Raw genomic sequence first — 12959 nt, 5'->3', positions numbered from 1 at the left:
TTGTATGCGTAATTTAGCTAATGCACCTAGCCACATCTGGGGTGGGATTCTTCATCCTGAACAGGATGGGGGCCACAACAGGGACCACCAAACCATAAGCAGCATGGAAAAGCAAAGAGGGAGTGACTATTGCTGAATTCACCCAAATAAGAGTGAATGAACCAGCACCCGGTGGGTTCACAACAAAGGTCCTTATTCACACAGCATTAAGCCACGGAATTCACTGTTACAGAGCACTGTGAATACTAACAAAGAAAAAAAAACCCACATGCACTGTTCACAAAACCCAAAACAAAAAAGCACAAAAGTTTACATAAAAAGCATTTCATTAAACAGAGACGTGCCTTGTGACCCTCAACCACAACCAGCTGAGGACTAAGAGCACACAGAGGCGAGTGTCCCCGTATGACTGCCCCATTTCTGTCCTTTCTGAGGCATTTACTGTTGGCCACTATTGCAGACAAGATCCCGAGTTCCATGGACCTTTGGTCTCGCCCCGTGCAATCTCCACCCTTTGTACTCACTGCAAAGCACTTTCATTGATACAATACCACAGTTTTATCAGAATACCTTCTGTTCACACAACACGGACCTACTACCGACTTTGTAATTCACGTAACGCATATGATGCTTCTTCCTTTAAGAATGAAAGCACAAATAAGAGTCCTTATTAATTTCACATTAGTAGAAAATCATGACAGATTTTCAACTATCTTCTGCTAAACACTGAAAATCAAAATAATTTTCATAAAAGCCTCTCAGTTTGCTCAAAAAAAAGCTGCATAAGCCTGACACCTCTGTAGAGAAAACAAACTCAAAACACAACAAAAACCAAAACAAACAAGGAAAAACTACACTTGAAATTTTGTAGATCTACAGAAGGCCTAAAGGGACATGAAATCTACTGATACTAATCTTGCCGGTATTTTCAAGGCACATCCGTCTCTTTTTGCTGTTATACTACACCAAAGGAGTTTTAAAAGATCCTCTCCTCAAAATTATCAGTTTTGTAAATTCCAAGAAATGACAACTCCCCCCTTGCTTTGCAAGGAGCCTCCTGGACAATCACCAGGGCCGCCGAAGCCGCTCGCTCCGGGAGGGAGACCCGGCTCCCCGGGCAGGCCCCGCCGCAACCCCCGCTCCATCGCGACCAGACGAGCCCGGATCCCACACGCGCCGCCGGCTGGAGCCGCCCCGCGCCAGCCCCACACCCCGGACACCCTCAGCCCCGCGGGCCCGGCCGAGGCGCCGCCGCCTCTCAACGTAACGAGCCCCGGAGCCGCCCCCGCCGCGCGGGCAGCACGGCCGGGCCGGTCGCTCCGCACAGCGCCATCGTGGGGGGACTCGGGGAGGGACAAGGCGCGGCGGGGACAGCCGGACCCGCCCGCTACGTGGCCGCAGGAACAGGCCGGCCAGGCCGCGGCCTCGGGGCCGCCGGGCGCTCCAGCAGCAGGAGGGCGGAAGGCGAACAGCAGCGGGAGGCCCAGCGGCGGCCCCGGGGCGAGGGACGGGCCGGCCGGGCAGAGTGGGCCCCGGCGGCGGGAGGGGCGAGGCCTCCGGGCCCGCCCGCAGGCCCAGGCCGCAGCGCTCAGCGGGGCAGGCCGCGGCTCGCCCGGCGGCGGGATCCGGCCCCCAGGCCGGCAGTTACCTGCGCCGCGGCCGGTGCTGCCTCGTTCGGGCGCCCGAGGTCCAGCGGCGGCTCCCGGTTCCGGCGCTGGCTGCGCTGAGGGTGGGGGATGGGCCCGAGGGCTCAGGAGCCCTCTCCAGGCGGGTAAAGCTCAGCTGGGGGGCGCCGCTCGGGCAGCCCCGGGGCGGCAGGAGGCGAGGGGCAGCGCGACCGTGGCGGGCGGTCCCGGACCCGCGCTGGCCCCGGCTGTGGCGGCGCCGGCTGCTCCCCGAAATGGCGCCCGCGCGTCTGGCCGCTCGCAGGCTCGCGCACGGCACGGGGTCGCCCAGCGCGCGGCGCAGGGGCTCTCGCGAGACGCTGCGCCAGACAAGGCCCCGCGCGCCCGCGCCCGCCGCCTCTCGCGAGACGTCGCTCGCGGAAGCGGCCGTTCAGACGCTCGCGAGACCTTGGGCGAGGCGGGTGGGGCCGTCACGCGCTTCCGCGCTCTCGCGAGAGCGCGCCCGGTGGGGCGCGGCGGGAAGGTCAAAGGTGACCCCGGGACCCGAACCCCCAACCCGGTGGGCAGCGGGCGCGTCCCGTGTCCGGCCGCGCGTGGGCTCGGGCCCTCCGCGCCTTCCCGGGGCTGGAGCTGCCGGGCCCCGGGCCCTCGGGTGCTCCCGGGCCCAGCCCTGGGCTCTGGTTTCCTGCCGGGCCCGCTGAGCCGCTCCTGTCCCGGGTCGTTCTGTCCCAGCCCCGCCGTGCACACGGGGCATGCCCAGGCTGGGGGGGGTTGCTGTGGAAAGTGTCGCTTTTTTCCACTTCTTGAGCAATGTGCGTGTTTGGCTGAATTGAAGTAGTTTTCCATGCAGTCAGTGAGTTTTGCTCTTGGTAGCTAGCACAGTCCTTTGGTTTCATTTTAGCTTGGGAATGATAAGGTAACAGCTGGGGCAAAGTTAACATTTATTTCAAGTAGTTTTCCATAGTTCAGGAATTGGTGTGACTGAACTCAGATCAGAGCCACCAAGATGCTGCAGGGAGTGGAGCATCTCCCGTGTGAGGAAAGGCTGAGGGAGCTGGGGCTCTGGAGCTGGACAAGAGGACACTGAGGGGGGACTCATTCATGGGGATCAATATGGAAAGGGGGAGTGTCAGGAGGATGGAGCCAGGCTCTTCACAGTGACAACCAGTGACAGGACAAGGGGCAATGGGTGCAAACTGGAACACAGGAGGTTCCACTGAAAGATGAGAAGAAACTTGTTCCCGGTGCGGGTGGCAGAGCCTGGCCCAGGCTGCCCAGGGGGGTTGTGGAGTCTCCTTCTGTGCAGACATTCCAACCCGCCTGGACACCTTCCTGTGTAACCTCATCGGGGTGTTCCTGCTCCATGGGGGGATTGCACTGGATGAGCTTTCCAGGGCCCTTCAACCCCTGACATCCTGGGATTCTGTGTGATACTGGGACTCCCTGCTGGGGAAGCCAAGGCTGTCCCTCTGTCTCCCTTGCTGGGTGAGCGAGCGGGTGTGTGACGTGGGGAGGAGCAGATCCCGGGCAGCTGACCTGCGCTGGCCAGCACGAGTGTTCCCCGCTGTGAACATGGTGCTCTGTAGGTAAGCGGGAAGGTGCCAGCGCTGCCTCTTGCTTCCACGGCCGCCCTGCCTGTGGGGTCCTGCTCCTGAGCCCCGACCCGCGATCTCCCTGTGCACGGGGTTCTGCTCGCGCTGTCCTCGCAGGTTCTGCCTCTGGCATTTATTGCCAGAAGTGCATGTTCCAGAGTCTGAGTCTTGCTTTGTATGTTATTTTATGATTTTCACATTCACTCTTCTTTTATTATTGCTTTATTAAATCTGTTTCAACTCCTGAGTCTTCCCTTCTTTTTCCCTTCCTTCCCTCCAGGGAAGGAAAGGTGAGAGAGCAACTGGTTTGCTGTTTACCTGCCAACCCAGCCCTAAAAGGCAACAAGTACCACCTTCCCATAAGTGGTTTTACAGCCTCTTAGCTCCAGAAGCTGCGTTAGCCCTTTAAATGCTCATTGCACTCTGCAGTTACTGGAGTGTATACTGTGTAGACAGGCCATTTAACACCTGCGCCCAAATTCCTACCCGTATCTGTTACATCTAATAACTTTATGCCTGCTGAAAAGGAAAACTAACACCTTTCTTGAGATCCCAGGTGACCCTTGCACTCACATTTCCAGCTGAACTAAGACATCGTGGGTGGCAGTGCTGAGTCAGAATCGCGTTGGGGATCTCGTGCTGGAGGAGGAAAGCCGGTTGCCTTTTCAACACCTCAAAAAAACCTGAACTGTTGTGACAAACACAATGTAAGTAAGTTGTGGCCAGGTCAAGAAGCCCCCGAGCTGCTCATGCTGGTGCCTGAGAGCCCAGGAGGGAGCATCATATGCTGAAATACTTCTAGTTGTCTTGGGCCAAACGGATGGTGGCCTGGGTCAGTGTTCAAGATTCGCTGTTTCAAGCTCATCTGTTATTGTAGGTGAGAGAGGGTGTGCAGATTAGGTCATCGATTGGGCACGTGGGTGAAATTGTTTGTGTTCCTTCACAACTGGTTCTTCTGACGTGACGATTTAACAGCGTCTGTGGTCTGACCAAGCGGAGGGCTTGCCAGGATTCATTAAGAGTAAGAGCATCTGAAGGTGTCACGGCTGTTCCCTTCAGCCAGAAACCACACCCCCCTCAATGGGCCACCACCGCCTGACAGATTTTTAGCTACTACAGTCCCAAATGTAACTTAATTTCTCAGTGACCTGATATTGTGGTGCAGCTTTTGGCCCAAGCTTCTGCAGGTTGCTAGAAGCTGCATGGTTTAACTCAAAAAAATAAGTAGTGTTTTGTGAAACCAAACCCTTTTGTCTCATTAATAGTGCTGTGTTTCCCCTGGGAGTCCACAAAATGGCTCATTTGTATTTAAATTTGATAATACCTAAGTTTGGGGTGATTGTTCACCCTGGTGCAGGCAGCATTGAGCGGGGTTTCCTGCTGAGGTCAGCCCAAGATATGCAATAATGGCAGGGGGGTCAGGCTGTTTCAGTTTTGTTCTACCATTCTGAAACAACGTAAAGAGAAGTTCTAAACCAACTTTGTGTCGTGAAATTATAATTTTGCTATTGCATATAGAAATATGTAAATGAGGTGTAAGAACTCAGACCCATAGATTTCCAAATGAAAACTTGTTTTTGCAAAACTTCCAGGCTATTGTGTCATTTAATGTCACTTCTAAAAAAGTTCCTGAAATGTCAATAGCCTAAAAAGATCCTGAAGCTTTTGCACAGGGTTTCCAACTCTTTCTAAGCTGAACTTGTCAACTTCATTGAGTTTGGGACATTTAGGGCAAATGAACTGCTTTAAAATATATGTTTTTTTAAAAAGCATGACGATAAGAGGTCTGTCCCAAGCTAATAATCTTTGTACAGGTTGGTTGCAAACAAAATTAGTATTTTTGTCACAGCAAAAGGAGGTTCATTGTGGCTGCGTGTCCCTCGCCCCCTGCTCCCCATCAGTCGCCTCAGGGTCGGGTCTGACCAGCTCCGGTTCTTGTTCCCTCGTCACACAATTGCAACTGAAGTATGTGCCTGGGCTCGTGTTGATGGATTTCCTGAAGGGTTTTCTCGCCTGGTTTTTGCCTGTGGAGCCACCAACACACCCCTCACCCTTGTGTGATGCTGGGGCAGGGTGAGAGGAAGGATGAACCTGGGTGCTCATGGGCTGGGGGCCCGGCTCAGTGTCCAGCCCAGCCCTGGTGCATTCCTGGATGACGGCCTGAGTGACACACTTGGTGACACACTCTAACTGAAGCATTCCTGGCTGTGGGATGGTTGGATCGGCAGGAGGGACTGGCTCTGGCTGCAGGGCTCTGGGGAACGCTGGTGTTTCCTCATCACCCCGACCCTGCTACGAGCACCTGGGCATTTGCTTAATGGAGTTTGGGGAGATGCAGAGGGGCTGGGGTGTGGGTTACCCTGCGCTGAGGATGGTGGAAGGGATCGCAGAATATAGAATTGTTTCAGTTGGAATTGATCCTCAGGATCATCGAGTCCAACCATAACCTAGCCTAACTCTATCACTAAACCATGTCCCCAAGAACCTCGTCTAAACACCTTTTAAACCCCTCCAGGGATGGTGACTCCAGCACTGCCCTGGGCAGCCTGTTCCAATGCCCCACAGCCCTTTGGGGAAGAAATTGTTCCCCAGATCCAACCTCAACCTCCCCTGGCGCAACTTGAGGCCGTTTCCTCTGCTCCTGGCGCTTGTTCCTGGGGAGCAGAGCCCGACCCCCCTGGCTCCAAGCTCCTTTCAGGCAGTTGAGAGATCAGAAGGTCTCCCCTCAGCTCCTGTTCTCCAGCTGAACCCCCAGGTCCCTCAGCCGCTCCCATCACACTTGTGCTCCAGCCCCTCACCAGCTCCGTTCGCTTCTCTGCGCTCTCTCTAGTACCTCAATGTCCTCCTTATGATGAGGGGCCCAACACCGAACACAGTCTCGCAGAGTTAACAAAAAGCTTTTCAAACACTAGGTAGGAAAAAAAAAAAAAAAGAGAAAGGGAAGAAAAAGTTCAACTTTCCCACACCGGGAGTCGAACCCGGGCCGCCTGGGTGAAAACCAGGAATCCTAACCGCTAGACCATGTGGGACCGCACGCTCAAGCTCTCCGCCGCGCCTCCTGCTGCCTGCGCCGCTGCCGCTGCTCCGGCGCTGGCCTGGCCGGCGGGGCCGCCCCTGGCCGGCGGGGCCGCCCCTGGGCCCGGGCAGCTCCGCTCCGCTCCGCCCGGGGCTGGGCCGGGGGCACTCGGGCGCGGGTCCCCGCGCAGCCGCGCCCGGACCGAGCGGGTCACCCTGGGGCCGGGGCTCGCCGGCCGGAGCTCGGGCAGGGCCGCGGGAACATGGCCGGGGGCCGCGAGCGGAGGAGCCGGGCTGCCAGCGCTCCATCAATCACCGGGGAGTTTTTACACTAATTGAAGAAAACTGATGTGCAAAGCCCCACAAAATATAGGCCCATCCTTGGCTAAGCCATTAAACTTGTCCTAATTAAAGGATGGGGATGGAAGCTGGTGAAACTGAAGAAGGAAATGACAAATGGGAGGATGAATCATAGAATCACAGAGCTTTTGGGTTGAAAGGACCTTCCCAGCTCCCCAGTGCCCCCCCTGCCATGAGCAGGGACATCTGCACCAGCTCAGGGTGCTCAGAGCCCCGTCCAGCCTGGCCTGGGATGTCTCCAGGGATGGTTCAGCCACCACCTCTCTGGGCAAACAAATGAAGTTCCCCCTAATAAGGTACAGAAACCAAGCAGCAGCCACCAACGTGCTTCTGTACAAATTCTAGCAATCAAAAAATAAGGTGGAACAACCGGACTACCCAGTTTTGACTGAGAACAACCTTATCAGAAGTTGGTGCAAGGCAATTAATCAGTGGGACACAGCAATAGCAGGGGACAGATTGTATGGGAAGAACCAAACAAATTGTGCTTGTGGAGGAGTGGAGCCGAAGAAACCTCAGAGCCAACGCTCCTAAACGATTTTCATCTTCCAACACTTAACATTGAACCCCTATAGTTAGAAAATTCACATCTAAATAGGAAAAGGGGAGTATTAGGTCTACTGCAGTGAGCAGTCCTCAAAACCAGTGGTGGTGACAGTGATATGTTCAGGAGATCAGAGAAGCTGCTGCTGCAGTAGAAAACATCATCATAATGAAGCGTCTCCAATTACCCCCACACTGAGTAATTGAGTGAGTGTCTCACCAGCCTGTTATGTAGCTGCTACATTTTAGATACCACAAAGGATTGATTTTTGGAGCAGCTGGTTGGAGAACACAAATAAGCAACTGGGTTTAGTGCTGAGATGCGAGAGGCTTCGTTCAGAAACACGCTATTAAAAAAGCTATGTGCAAGACTGAGTAAAATGTATTTGATACTGTAACATTAAAAGAATAACAGCAACAAAGAAATTCCTCCCCAAAGAGCTTATTAAAAAAATGAATAAGCCAGAAGGACAACATGCTTGTAAGAAGCATGGAGATTGCTAAAATGGCTGAGAACCATGTATATCACCAGGAGAAAAAAGAGTAAAAATAGGCTGGTATGGCAACAAAGCACAGTAAAGAAAGCTATTGAAATATGAAATTAAAAATAAAACACCCTTCAAAATGTGAAGCTGGTGCAGACCATGTCCATACAGCAGCAGAGAGGACCCTGAATACATTCTAAGGTGTCAAATGGATCTGACGGGAACTGCATAAGGTGGATCTGAGCAGACCCCGTCTCCTCGTGCGGATCCCACCGCAGCCCCGGCCTGTGCGCAGCTGCTGTGGGCTGTGCTAAGGACATGGGGAGGGACCGGCTGCCCGTCAGAGGTCCCTGCTTTTTTGGCAGGAGATTATCACAGTCTGTCTCTGTGGGATGAGAGAATATCTGCTCCCCAAGGACTTGGCACCACCAGTGATGAGATCTGAGCTTCCCCCATGTATCAGCCTGTCTGTCCTCAGCTTGTCTGCCAGTCTCAGTGCTGGACAATGCTCCTTCTCCTTCCAGAAACTCTGGGGAGGTGTCAGCAGAAGGAGCAGCAGTGCCAGCACCTACACCCACCACTTCTGCTTGCCCAGGAACTTTATTGACTCCTCCTGGAGATCAAGACACTGGGTGAGGCAAAACTTTGGCTTCATTTAGACCAACCATGCTCATGCTGTTGCTGTTCCTGCTTGTGAAGCTGTTCTCAAGGCCCCAATGGCAATAACAAGCCCCTATAGCTCTGAGCAGCCTCAGCTGAGGCTTGTGCCCCAGCTGGGGCTGTGCTGGGGGTTTGCTTGCTCCGGCGCTCTCACCAGTGTGCCCAAGGCCATGCCCAAGGCTGTGCCCGGCCCTGGGTCTCCCTGACCTGCAGCCTGACTGCCTGGCCTGGCCTGGGCTCTGCCTGGTCACTACAGACCTGCATGGCCAGCCCTGGGCTGTGTGGGGCCTCGGTCACCATCACCAGCCTGACCCTGACCCCGACCCGCAGACCGACCTCCCAGGCTGAGCTCAGACCCACCTCATCCCCCCGAGCTGCTCAACAGGCCCCCGCAGGGCTGCTCTGGCACGGTGGGGCTGACCATGGCCTCCCACAGATGGGCTGCCATGGGGATCACCCGCGGTTTGCATCGGGTGGTTCCCTGAGACGCAGCTCAGGCACGAGCCCAAGCGTTCCGTCGCTCCCCTAGCAAGAGCTGTTGGCAAAGGGCGGCCTCGGGGGTACGGTGACAGAGATGAGTGTGTTCAGGTCGTCAGCACCCAGCCTGTCCGCACAGTCTGCACTTACAAGAACCAGCTCGTTGAGTTGGTCTGCTTAGTAGATATCCAAGACGTTTAACCGACTAGCAAAGAACAGCTTTCAGAGCTGGGTACCTGGATGCTGAGAGGAGCCGAGCTTGCCTGACAAAGCGCAGCAAATACAAACAGGGACGTTTGGCATCGCAACGCTGGCAACCACGGCGTCAGAAACCTCACTTCTCCCTGTGGTTACGTGGTAGAGCAAAGAACTTGCTGCCATTCCCACTGACGACAGCAGGAGCACAGCTCAAACCCCCGGCTGTATGAGAAAGGATAAAAGACAAAGAGTAATAAACCTCTTCTTGCACTCACTGTAGGACTATTTGATACCAGTGTGTACCAGTAAAGAGGTGGTGTGCAGGCAGAACGCAAAACACTATCCGAGGGCAAAACTAAGCTTTAAAAAATGGAATCTGTACTATTTCACTGCAGGGATACTGTGAGGAAAAACAACCTGCAGATATGTCAGTTGGAGACATCTATAAACAAAATTAAGCAAATTTTTTTGTGATAGTTAAGAAGAAGAGGAATAATGGGATGAAATGGAGAAAACTTATAATGCAAAATACCCTGACAGGGCCTCAGATAGTTGTCTGAATGATTGCCCCGGGGGACAACAAGTTCAGCAAGAAATACCCGCAGAAGAGCCTCTGTGCTGGTGAGAAATGGCAACGGTGACCTCATGAGTCCCCGTCTTCCTTTAACTCTGCAGTCCTGACTGTGGGATTTTCCTCTCAAGTTTCTCACAGAAACAGGGATTCAATTAATTTGTCAAGGCTTGTAAGAAAAAAAAAAACATCAGACTGCCAGATTAGCTTGAGAAATTACAGGTTCTGTCTGTGGCTAAAAAATAAACTCAGTTCTTGGCAAGAACCTACAGCAATATTACAATCTGGCACAAACATCAGCCACAGCAAAGCCAAGCGAGTCAGGCAGCTCGTGCAGGCCGGCGGGAGAGGGAGCGGGGAGTCCCAGCGACACGGGACAGCTGTGTCACCACCACCCACGCTGCTGTTTGGGTTCACGTGGCAGCGCCAGCTCAGTCTCGTGTCATCGGCCTCGGCCACCCGCCTCTCGGCAAGTGTCCTGTGCTCTGGGCAGCTGTCCCCAGCTCGGGGCGGCTGACACCAGACTCGTGCAGCCAACCCACACACACAGTTTCATGTTTTCCAGCACATAACGTCTCCTGCGGGGGAGAGAGCACCATTGTCCAGCTCGTGCGCTTGGACCCATCCCTAAATCCTTAGAGGATGCACCCTGAAAGCAGCAGAGCTCTTAGCAGACACAAGGAGGTGTGAGAGGCTGTGACAGAGTAGCATCCCTTGGGAACCCGTAACGGATGTGGTGGCAGGGACATATGCACCTTTTTTTGGGGGAGTTTTCATGCCATGGAATTTGGAAGCAAGGCAGGGAAACCTCTGCCGTGGACATTTTCCTGACCTTCATTGCCAGCAGCCTCAGAGTTTGGCTCATAGAAAGTGACCTGGGAACAAGGACTTCCCTTCCCATGCCAGTCTGGCTTTGGGACAAGGACCACCCGGGACAGCAGAGTCGATCTGGTTCACAAGGGACACTCTCACCGCCACCTTCCTCCCCTGCCCTTCTCTCCTCCCAGCCCGTTCTGGTGTGTGGCTCTGCTCCCCATCCTCATCCCAGTGCTCGCCTGATCACCCACCGGGCCGGTTGAGGTCACCAACCTGGTAAAACATCCCTCACTGCTGTTTTGTGCCAGTTTAATGAGCTGATGTGGTTCACCCAGGCTCAGATGAACACCAGGACCAAGAGCCAGCGCAGCAGGAGGAGCAGGATGATGCACGGGGAACCCTCAGCTCAGCTCAGCCATTTCACCCAGCGCACCCTTCTTGCTCCTCCATGGGCTTGTAATCGCTGTATCTGACGCCCTTCTCCTCTTTGCAGCTCCCCTCTAAAAAGGCAGAGCTCTCCTTGGCTGTGGGGAGCAGGAACCCCTGCTAGAGCTCATCCCCCAGCTTTGTCAGCAGCCAGGGAGCCACGGTAGCAGGGAAGATGGCAGAAACCTCTGCTGTATGTTTTTAGTCACAATCTGTTTTAGAAAGCAGGAGGGGAAACAAAGAGCATTTGCTGCTCCATCTGTTTCCGCGTCCCATGCTGCTCAGGTTGGGTTACAGCCAGCTGCTGCCATTGCCAGCCGGTAATGCGATAGCACGGCTGCTTACTGTGCAACGGAGCTAAAGACGGTGAGATGGAGAAAACTGGGACAGGATGATTTTTAAAAAGCCCCACTGCAGAACATCTGGCTTGTTATATAAATTTATATCATGCCCACTATAAAAGAAACCTGCTGATTGCTGCTTAAATACACATATTTTTACAAATGGCCAAGTATCTCTGAGTAGCTCTTTCCAAAGGAGAGTCCTGGGCTATTCGATATCTCCAGTCAGCTTCAAAACACAGACAGGGTTAATCAAGAACAGGGATGTTTTTGCTTTACCTCATGCATGCTAAGACCATTTGTCAGAGAGGGCTCTCACAGCACACAAGGCAGAGAACCTCAGTCAGCAGCTCCTGCATCCAGGTCAGCCTGGTCCCGTTCAATAAGGTATTGGAGACATTTGATACAAGATGTCTGTGCTCTGAAATAACCACATCTGCCTGCCCAGCTCGAACCTCAGGCCCCTTGACCCAGAATTACAGATGTATTGATCAGAAGGGACCTTTGGAGGGTGTGAGCCCAAACTCTTGTTTGAAGTGAGACCATCACCACCACTAGATCAGGTCAACCATGACTTTACATAGCCAAGCCCTGAACAGCTCCAAGGATGGAGATCCCATCGCCCATGTGGGGAACTGCACCCCCTGGTCAGCCCAGCACTTTATCTTGTTTCCTGTTGCAACAAAGAGCTGCCGGCGGTGAGAAATCTTGCCCACACGTGGGCAGTCACAGTAGTAGCTTGGCAGTAGTTTCACCTATTTAACATATGGCTTTCACAGCACATGTTTTCTGGTATTATTGGCTCCTTCAGCACAAGAGCTGCTCCTGCTGTCCCTCCCAACCCCGGGGGCCGTAGGAGGTGACAGGCGAGCTGGAGACGAAGTGACAGCATGGCAATGCTGTACCCACTGTATGAGTGGTGCCGAGCAGGTTCAGTGATGGTAACCAGGGTCAGCCACCGTCTAGTGACTGCTGACAAGTCCCTGGTGACGAGGCAGGTTGCAGGTAAAGCCAGCTGGTGGGTCAGGGTCAGCAAGGACACCAGGCCTGGCACAAACTTCACTGGAACGTAGCTCAGGAGCAGCCAAGGGTGAGGATCTGAGCTTAAATTCAGCTCCTGAGAGTGTGGGGAGCCCCTGATGAAACATCTCTAAGCTCATCCTCCCACCATCACTGCTGCTCTGGAGGGCTGACCCAAAGCTGCAGCTCCATCGGGTCAGTGCTGACCATAAACCCAGACACCCAAACCTTCTTAAGCATTTTAGGTGTCTACTCCCAGTATCACCAGTCTCTCCTCAACACAGGGTTTGTTCACTGTTACTCCCCCTTGCTGTATATGGAGACTGTGGGGCTGGTAGTGGGGTGGGCTGGTTCCAGGCTGTGCAGCCCGTTTGTTAGCAGAGGCAGAGCAAGGACAGTGCCCGCTGGCCTGCACCTCCAGGGCAGGGTGCTGGCTGTGCTGCCAGCTGCTGCACATCTGCCTGGGCACTGCCCCATCTCCCCAGCCCGGTACGTGCGAGCGGGGCAGCAGCAGTGCAATGTGGAGCTTTCCTTACCTTTAGCATCACCAGTCCTTCCACACCCACAGATGATGAAGACCCCTCAAAGTTCTCCACCTGCCATTTCCTAATGTGCAGAGTGTGCACAGGTACGAACATCCACCAGCTGTGCAGCTTCCTGAACGGGGGGTGGGTGTCTGACTGCAGGCAGTTTCTTCCACCCGGGAGCAGCATCTGAAGAAATGATTCAAGTATGTTCTTAGGGGCCTGGCTCCTTTTGCAGTTTTTTCACTGACATTTGTAGGAAATATCCTTTAGCCAAGAACAGGCAGCAAGGGGATAACTTGGCCT

At 54.1% G+C, this 12959-nt stretch overlaps 1 protein-coding gene across 7 annotated transcripts in view; it reads right to left on the bottom strand.

Moving 5' to 3' along the window:
* The window catches only part of RBM39 (RNA binding motif protein 39), a 28189-nt gene extending 26227 nt beyond the window's left edge, over positions 1–1962 (bottom strand). For 4 of the 7 annotated variants that reach the window (XM_082065249.1, XM_082065251.1, XM_082065250.1 and 1 more), the window contains exon 1: positions 1649–1960. The gene's annotated coding sequence lies outside the window, so the exon portion shown is untranslated. Of the gene's footprint in view, positions 1–1648 lie in introns of all 7 variants that reach the window. The other 3 variants (XM_082065247.1, XM_082065248.1, XR_014185384.1) reach the window with 2 other exon arrangements.
* Between the last annotated feature and the right edge of the window lie 10997 nt (positions 1963–12959).

This window comes from Streptopelia decaocto, assembly GCF_964273445.1.
Source record: "Streptopelia decaocto genome assembly, chromosome: 14".
NCBI classification, from domain to species: Eukaryota; Metazoa; Chordata; class Aves; order Columbiformes; family Columbidae; genus Streptopelia; species Streptopelia decaocto.
The sequence above is the reverse complement of the archived record's forward strand: the minus strand, read 5'-3'. Positions and strand labels throughout refer to the sequence as shown.